Source organism: Folsomia candida, unplaced genomic scaffold, assembly GCF_002217175.1.
Source record: "Folsomia candida strain VU population unplaced genomic scaffold, ASM221717v1 Fcan01_Sc019, whole genome shotgun sequence".
In the NCBI taxonomy this organism is placed as follows: domain Eukaryota; kingdom Metazoa; phylum Arthropoda; class Collembola; order Entomobryomorpha; family Isotomidae; genus Folsomia; species Folsomia candida.
The window spans coordinates 1726774-1736524 of NW_019091211.1; positions in this window are offsets into that span (position 1 = coordinate 1726774).

Consider the following 9751-nt stretch of genomic DNA (forward strand, 5'->3'; position numbering starts at 1 on the left):
GTCCGAGGAAGTTTTCAATAAGATTCGATGAAAGCTGAACTAAATAAATTTGAAAAGACGTAATTTTCCCGACTAATGTTTAACGCTTTTGATTTATCTGGGCTGATCATGGTTTGCGCACCCATTGTTAATGAAAAATAAAGGCTCGTATGCATATATTACAATTAATTATACGTAGTGAGCTTCTTACGACGTCCCTCGATTATAATTTCTCAGCAGTTCAGCCGGCATTTATAAAACCACCCCCACCCCCACCCAAATCCACCCCCACCCCCATCAAATCCACCCCCACCCCATCAAATCCACCCCCACCCCCACCCCCATCAAATCCACCCCCACCCCCACCCCCATCCACCCCCACAATTTTTATGGGGCAACGTGAGATACCTTGAGACAAAGTGAGATTCTATTTCATATTGGGGTATCGTTCGTAATTAGCGAGCGAAGCGAGCGGGTTAGGTTAGATCAACTAGGTACGCGGAAAGCCTGGAAGGTTGAGCTAGCAAATCTAGCTAGCTAGGCTAGATAGAACCTAGGTAGCTAGGGTAGCTAGAACCTAGGTAGCTAGGCTAGATAGAACCTAGGTAGCACTTCTAGCTAGCTAACCTAGGTAGCCTTGCTAGCTAGCAGAGCTACCTAGGTTAGCTAGCTAGAATTTCTACCTAGGTTCTATCTATCCTAGCTACCTAGGTTCTATCTAGCCTAGCTACCTAGGTTCTATCTAGCCTAGCTACCTAGGTTCTATCTAGCCTAGCTACCTAGGTTCTATCTAGCCTAGCTACCTAGGTTCTAGCTACCCTAGCTACCTAGGTTCTATCTAGCCTAGCTAGCTAGGTTCTATCTAGCCTAGCTACCTAGGTTCTATCTAGCCTATCTACCTAGGTTCTAGCTACCCTAGCTACCTAGGTTCTATCTAGCCTAGCTACCTAGGTTCTAGCTACCCTAGCTACCTAGGTTCTATCTAGCCTAGCTAGCTAGGTTCTATCTAGCCTAGCTACCTAGGTTCTATCTAGCCTAGCTACCTAGGTTCTAGCTACCCTAGCTACCTAGGTTCTATCTAGCCTAGCTAGCTAGATTTGCTAGCTCAGCCTTCCAGGCTTTCCGCGTGCCTAGTTGATCTAACCTAACCTGCTCGCTTCGCTCGCTAATTACGAACGATACCCCAATATGAAATAGAATCTCACTTTGTCTCAAGGTATCTCACGTTGCCCCATAAAAATTGTGGGGGTGGATGGGGGTGGGGGTGGGGGTGGGGGTGGATGGGGGTGGGGGTGGGGGTGGATGGGGGATGAGGTGAAGGTGGATTTAATGGGGGTGGGGGTGGATTTAGGTGGGGGTGGATGGGGGTGGGGGTGGATTTAGGTGGGGGTGGGGTGGATGGGGGTGGAGGTGAAGGTGGATTTAATGGGGGTGGGGGTGGATTTAGGTGGGGGTGGGGGTGGATGGGGGTGGGGGTGGATGGGGGTGGGGGTGGATTTAGGTGGGGGTGGGGGTGGATGGGGGTGGGGGTGGGGGTGGATTTGGGTGGGGGTGGGGGTGGTTTTATCAATGCCGAGTTCAGCTCATGCCATGATTGAAGGATATATACATTTAAAATCTTTAATACAGTCTTTAAACTTAGTAGACATCTGCAAACTTGTATGATGCTGTTGGATATTTCTCTTTTCTCGAATAGATTTACTTCGTAACAAGTAAAAATGATACCGTCTGTGTCAAGCAAAATTCCTGCACGACCAGTGGAGATGAATACCACGTCAAGTGTTTCACAAAACCGTTTTCCATATTTCGCATGGGAATGTGAGACAGAGTGAGAAAAGTGGTTCGCGGTGGGTATCCATCATCATTTCGAGTCAGGGTCGTATGAAATCCATTTCTCTTCGTCTCACTTTTTCCATGCAAACTTTTCATCCAACCAGGCGCCTCATTTTATTATATATGTAACCCGAAATTACCGTTCAGTGTCTAGTATACACCATACCTCCTATTATCGTCATCATAAATTCAAGAGTTTTATATTTGGGGCGATTTGGATAAACTAAATTTGCTTATCTGAAAAATTGATAAGTCTGGAGATAAGCCCTATAGCGTTAATTTTTCAGTGAATATCACCATCATAAATTCATAAAAGCTTAAGTTTTAAATTTGGGGCGATATGGATAAACTAAGTTTGCTTATCTGAAAAATTGATAACTTAATTGATAAGCCTCAAAGCATTAATTTTTGAGTGAATATCACCATCATAAATTCAGAAAAGCTTAAGTTTTAAATTTGGGGCGATATGGATAAACTAAGTTTGCTTATCTGAAAAATTGATAACTTAATTGATAAGCCTCAAAGCATTAATTTTTGAGCGAATATCACCATCATAAATTCAGAAAAGCTTAAGTTTTAAATTTGGGGCGATTTAGATAAACTAAGTTTGCTTATCTGAAAAATTGATAAGTCTGTAGGTAAGCCCTATAGCGTTAATTTTTGAGTGAATATCACCATTATAAATTCAGAAAAGCTTAATTTTAACAATTAGATCGATTTGAGGCTACTTTAATAACTTTATTCTTTATCATTATTTTTATGGGTAGTATTTCACAAGCAGCCATACTATGTATGTATGTATGTTACGGCTCTTGCAAAATAAGCCCCTCCCTCAGAAACTTTGACCCCAAATTTCTCGTGGTACCATCGATTCCCTTCGGGCAACAAAAGCTGAAAATGTAGCTCTTCCCAAGGAGAAAAATCTGGCATCGGGTTGTCCGAAGTAAATGGGTGGTACCATGCGTTTTTTAAGGATTTCTGTGTACGTAAAAAAACCGCCAATTTTCGAATTTTGAAACTCTTGATGCATTAAAATGTTCGTATTTCAAGGGGAAGTCAAATTGCAAATGCAAGTATAGGTCTAACTCTTATTCTACACGATGTACATTGACTTTCTCATTTTTCCGAACTTTGTTCCTTTATTTTTATAGGGGGTGTGGTTGCACAGAATTCAAAAAATGTTGTGGTACATTTGTCCTTGTACCCACAATTGGATTTACAATTAATTTTATTTGATTCAATGAAATCGATGCGAAAAGCTATGGAACGTATCCGTCATTTTATCTCTGGAGTGAGTACTTCGACAAAATTATTGCCAAACTCCAACCTCAGTGGTCTCAAAGATCTATGAAATTTCCATCTATTTGTTTGTTGCATCTATAAAGGATCACAAGACAATGTTAACATCAATTTAAATAACCCGAAAATATGTTTATATAAATATCTAGTTTTTGGAAACTTAACCTTTCGACGAGAATATATAATTAAGGAATTGCACTTGAAGATTATCACACATGATGTGGCATCGTAACAGAAATGGAGTAATGGATATGTACAATATCGCAAATCCGAGGAAGCTTTCGGTGAGATTGGCTGTCCTTGCAGTGATCGACCATGTCTTGACGATGATAACGAGGAATTGCAGAATCGTGAAGGTTACTACGATTCTTTCGTTCTTTTTGGAAATTCCACTTATTTTGCAGCACGCTTTGTCCGATTTTATGAATTCACAGTGAAACTTGTTCCCTAACATCAGATGACTTTTCACGCGGTGGAAAACTGGAATTTTGCTCATTTTTAAGCATGTATCATCTAAACAGGTTTGTGTTTACCATGGAAAAATTATTAATTATGGTGACTGTCTCCGGAATTTTGATAGGGTGGAGGCGAAGCTACATAATTAGAGATGGCCTGATTTAGGTCTGGAAACGTGTTGGAAGTGACCGAATGGTATGAATTTGCTGCCATCAAGGTTTTATATGTAGGAGTTTTTCAGGTCAAATAGTGCGTTGTAAATTTCCTTGCATAATATTTACATTTCCACACGAGCTTCCTTTCCTCTTAAATTTGTAATGAGGACAAAATTGTTTACGTATGTATATGCATATGGACAATGACATTGTTCACGTCCTCTCCGCCCACGATAAAATCAATCTTTCATAAGCTCAATTGGGCTTTTCAATTTATCTATTTTACTGCCTGATAGAACCTCTGGCTAAATATTCTAAATGAATATGAACTAAATAAATGGGTGTAATATCGGTTATCTCTAAAACATGCTGGAAAAAAGCTCATCAACGTATGCAATCTTAAACTACAAATGTTTAATAGAAATACAAAGGTGGCAATTTATTGCACGTTGATTGTATTGCAAGCACCGAAGCTTTCTTTCATAGTGGTGTGGTAAATAATTGAAAATAGAATACATACGAACGGCAATAGGCATGAAAACGATTGGTCAAATTAAATAACTCAAAATTGTTAGATTAATTAAGTTAAAGTTATAGCATAAATACATAAATACATATGTATGCATATGTAGCTCGGCACGAAATCTCTCAACTGTAATTTTCCATCTCATAAAATTTTCGATGGATACATTTTTAATTGTAAATTCCAAGAACTAGTTTAATTATGTAAGCTCTAAAAATAGGTAGACATGTTGACAAACTGTTGGATTTTTCTATTTCATCGAACGTTTACTTTGTCACGAGTAGAAATGACATCGTCTGCCGCAAACAAAATTCCTGTACGACCAGCGGAGTAAGTATTTCGACAAAGTTATTACCAAATTCCAAGCTCAGAGGTCTCAGAGACCTGTGAAATTTTCTTGGCCAACTCTTCTTCTCGGTTCCTTTACATCCCTTTATCCACTTTTGGGTCACAACGAACACCTTCGCAGCGGCCGAAAATGCCAGCAGAGTGAAACTCCAGGCGACCAAATACATCCACATGAGCGCCACCGCCATCAATTCTTGGCCTGAGTGCAACAGCTTAATCGCCAGGAAGGATATTGTCATCTGACACGTGGGTATAATGAGGGCAGCCACCAAGAAAATCTGCTTGCGTGTACAGGCATTTAATAATTTTTCGATAATTTGCACCCTTCTGTACTCGATACTCGATCTGATGAGCTACTCCCGTTTTGTGCAATTTGACGAAATTTCCACACTCGATCAAGAGATAGGTGACCCCTGTCAGGAAAACCGTTGTGGTGTAGTATCCCGCACCTATTGCGCTTTGCATGAAGATGAGAAACTCCAATGCTGCGATGAACCACTTTGCAATGATGTAATTTTCTAAACCGTTATTCGACGAGCAAAGAATTGAGCTGAGGAGTCCTGGTTGACAAGGGAAGAGCATCACTAACAACCAATGTATCGTGGAAATAATGTAGTAGCTTAATTCTATCATGTCAAAGAATAGGACGAGATAGGTGATAAAACGTGACTGTTTCCCATGGTTTATTCCATCTGTGAAAAACCACAGGGTAAAAAATTCATGGAAAATTATATAAGATGAAAATATATTCATATATACATATTTTGGAAATATAACCTTTTGACAACAATATGTAATTAAGGAACTGCACTTGGACGTAGTCCGAGGAGATGTGGCATCGTAACAGAAACGTAGTAATGGACCAGGTTAATATCGCAATTCCGAGGATATTTTCTTTAAGGTTTGTTGTTCTAGCAGTGATAGACCATGCTTTGGCGAGGATGACAACGAATTGTAAAATCGTGAAGGCCAAAACAATTTTTTCCTTCTTTTCAGATACTAATGTTATTTTACCAGAGGATTTGTTCCATTTTGCGAAAACGCTAGGTAATTGGTTCCCCAATGATAAATGCCGTCTAATTCGGTGGAGTACTCGATTTTCCCCCATTTTTATTAAGACTTCTGCGATATGGATTCGTGTTAGAGGTTGGTGAGCCACTCTCCAAGGAATTTTCCAGGATTTTCCCCAAATTGTGTGTAGTGGCCGGATGCCATGGATGCCATGAATTTCTCTAACGAAAGTAAATATTGTACTTTAATGTCTGTTAATGTACTGTGTACATTGTGTATTGATTCTCATTACATTTATATTAGTTTCACACGTAGGCGAAAAACTAGGCACAAATTGCGAATACTATAGCTGTCTCATCGTAATTTACTCAAGTTTCCCGCTTTCCACCACCTGATCGGGATCAAATTCGAACAATGTTTTTGTGTAAATTTTATGTTAATATCTATGAGAATAGTGTGTAAAATTTTCAGAATTTTCAGACTAACCATGCCAAAGAAAATGTCACTAGACTAGGAAGGTCTGTTTTCGCGGTTTCGCGGACTTAAATACTCCTCCCACTGATTCAGAATTTTTTTTTGCTGGAAAAAATCGCCATAAAGCAAACAACAGTAGTAAACAATGTTAATTTAGTTAGCAATGGACGTTCTGCACAATCACAGGCTTCGAAATCCCCATCAAACGGCAGCCTCAACGTTAATCAAATGGCGAAAGGAATTTTTAAAAAATCGTAAAAAATATGTAGTAGGTCAAAAGTCAGAATTTATTGCTGGTTTGGATGAAGGGATGATTGATGTATAAAACTTTAGTGAAAAAGTACGAGTTTGTTGTAGAAAGAGAGACAAAAGAAATTGCGAAGTTTGGACAGGTCAGAAGGACAACTTTTTGAACAAGCTCATGGTGGTGGGGACAATATCCAGTCGTGGGGTCAAACGCTTGTTCCAAGTTCCAAAAAAGGTCGTTGCAAACTAAGGCGGATATGTCAGCAAAGGTTTAGAGCCATTTACGAACATTCATCTCCCACCTATTTATAGGAATGACCATCACAAAATTGAAATTCATTATGACAACGTCACCTCGTATATGTCCTATAAAACGACCGATTTTGGGTCGGAAATAAGGAGGACACCCCAAATAAAAATTATGCAAATTGCAGGAATGCCAGCTAAGCCCTCGACATAAGTCACATGTTTTGTTTTGGTTTTGAGTACCATAAACAGAGGCTTATGCGGCAATGGGATTTTTCATGGAAATGAGTTTGGAAAGTTCTAAAACGCGACCTTCCTACTCAAGTGTCATTTTCTTTGGTATGGTAATTCTGACAATTCTGAAAATTTTACACTCTATTCTCATAGATACTAGTAAGCAATTGGCAAAACAATATTGTTCGAATTTGCTCCTGATCACGTGTTCGAGCGCAGGAAACTTGAGTAAATTACGGTGAGACAGCTTTTGTAGCATGTTAGATACCTAAAATAATTTCGTACGGGAGACACGACTAAACTAGATGAAATTTTTGATAGATTGGTACGAAAGCTGAACGAGATAACTCTGACGTACTTAAATCGTGGTTTTGTAATTTATAGCGCTTTTGAATTTCGGATCATTTAAATACTTCCATGGTGATGTTACACCCGATTAATTAACAATTCTGAAAAGATACGTTTAACTTTTTTCTGGTGTGGAGTGTCCCCATAATAAAAGTGTCAGAACGTTTTTGATCAGAAAATATGAATGCATGAATAAAATGTGATGAAACTTTTGTGCAAAACTAATGACGAGCAGACCTAAGTTTTTGTAATTCGTCAGTAGTCCAACTTCCGTCGCACACCTCTCATGAGCTCTTTTCCACTCGTTTCACCAGCTTCTATGGCGATTTTCTCACCGAAATTCTTCCAAATTTATTGGTGCCCTTTTTTATGAGAGTATTATTTCTTAATTTATGCCCAAAATTTTTCAATGGGTCGACAATGCCGTACTTTTCGAGCCTTGTCTTCCTTCTTGACAAAATCCACTGTTTTTCATCGATTGTACCCTGTCACTCTTTTGGCACAGTTACAGACCGAAAAACGTGTTGATTTTTGATAGAGGAGGTCAATCATTTGATGCTGCGACCTCTCAAATATAAAAAGTTCATAAATAAAATGATCAGAAATCTTTCGAACGAATGACATTTTTACTTTTACAGGAGTAGAACTTTACACGATTTGGGGTTAACGGTTATAGTTTTTCAACCATGACGAGCAACTTCTTAGCAGTCGAGTTCAACATTTTCTTAACAAGTTTTCGAAAATTTGTGTTCGGCCCGGCTTTTTTATTTTCTTATACTTTTATCTCGGTTTTAGTTTTGCAAAGTTTGAAGCCCATCTTATTGGCTTTGATATTGCGAAGATAGGTTTTTCAAATTTTTTATTTATTTTTTCATTTCAACTTTTATTCACGTGTAAATGGATATCAGTTAACAATAACTGGTTTGCAAACCATGACACAAAATGCTATAACTATATACGAAGCATATAAATATCTAACTACATTGTTCTAACACTTACTTCATAAATAATAATAATAGTCCTCAGAACGCTTATTAATTATATATTCACGACATGATTGTACAAATTTAACATAACTCATGTTGGGGTCCCAATCCCTAGGTAGTTTGTTCCAAAGTTTAACTGCTCGATAATGTATCGATTTTTGTGCAAACGTATAAGATGGGACGGTCAATAGGGGCCAAGTACGCCTCCCTGAAGACGAACTAATAGAGTGCAAAAGTTTTTTAAACGGATATTTGTACAGAAATAAGTCACGACGTTCTTTAATTGACAGGAGATTGAACTGCGTTAATAAATCATTCACATTAATTGATTGGTTATTTATCTTAAACCGCGTGTTTTTCCGGTATCGATACTTTTTTTGCTAGAGAAGGATAAAGGAATTTCACTAAAAACGAGTTTACTTTGTGTTGAACTGCGTCTAATTGAGCGTCAGAATGGTGAGGTGACGTTTCACGCTATGTAAGTATCCGAGCTTATTAGATACCTTCTTTGTGACATACTCGTAGTGATCACTAAAACTCAGACTGGAATCTATGTGCACACCAAGATACTTGAATACATTTACATACTCAATCGATTCGCCATTACTTAATACTATGGGTTAACAAAAAAAGAAGGTATACTACATCGCGGCTTACAAAAGATTTGAAATTTGGTTTTCGAGTAGTTAATATTTAGGTTATTCATACTATACCACTCTTGAACAATAGTTGCTTGATCAGTAATTGCTTTCATTAACAATTCAAGGTCATTACCAGCTAAATATATAACCAAGTCATCGACATACAAAAGGAACGGGATTGTTATAACTTTACAGATATCATTCTGGTATGCAGAATAATACAAACCACTTCCGGCCGCCCCTTGGACCACACCCGTGGGATTATCATAATATTTATGACCTACTTTAAATTTGAAAACTCTTTGATTCATATAATTATATAACAGACTGATATAATTCGGGTGTACATTAAATTGTTGCATTAGTTTATTGATAAGTAGAGATCTATCGAGACTATCGAACGCCGAGCGCGCATCATAGTAAATAGCAACACAATACCCATTCTTTTTATCGAGTGCGGAGTAAATATAATTCGTGAATTCGGAGAGTGCAGTTTGACACGAGCGCTTTTTTTACAGCCATGCTGTTGATTACATAGTTTGGCGTCGATCCTGTCACATAGTCGCGTATACAATAATCGCTCGAAAATCTTGCAATACACATTTATCATAGAGATTGGGCGATAACTGGAAGGATCCGCTTTCTTCCCTTTCCCTTTGTAAATGGGAACAATAACTGTTGAGCGGAACGGTTGCGGAACTACACAAAAATTAAGTAGCATATTAAAAAATATTGTTAATTGTACCGCAACCGTGTCTGTACAACGTTTGATAATTTTAAGTGGTACATATAAATCTGAGGGGCTATCTTTAGCATTCTCTGTGATAGCTTTCTCAACCTCCTCAAAGCTAACTATAGGGAACTTTTCACTTGTATCCGAAAAGTACGTTAACATATTTTCCCGTAGAATGTTTTCAGGTATCATTCTGTCTGACTTAATAACAAACTGTTTAGCTAACACTTGATTAATAT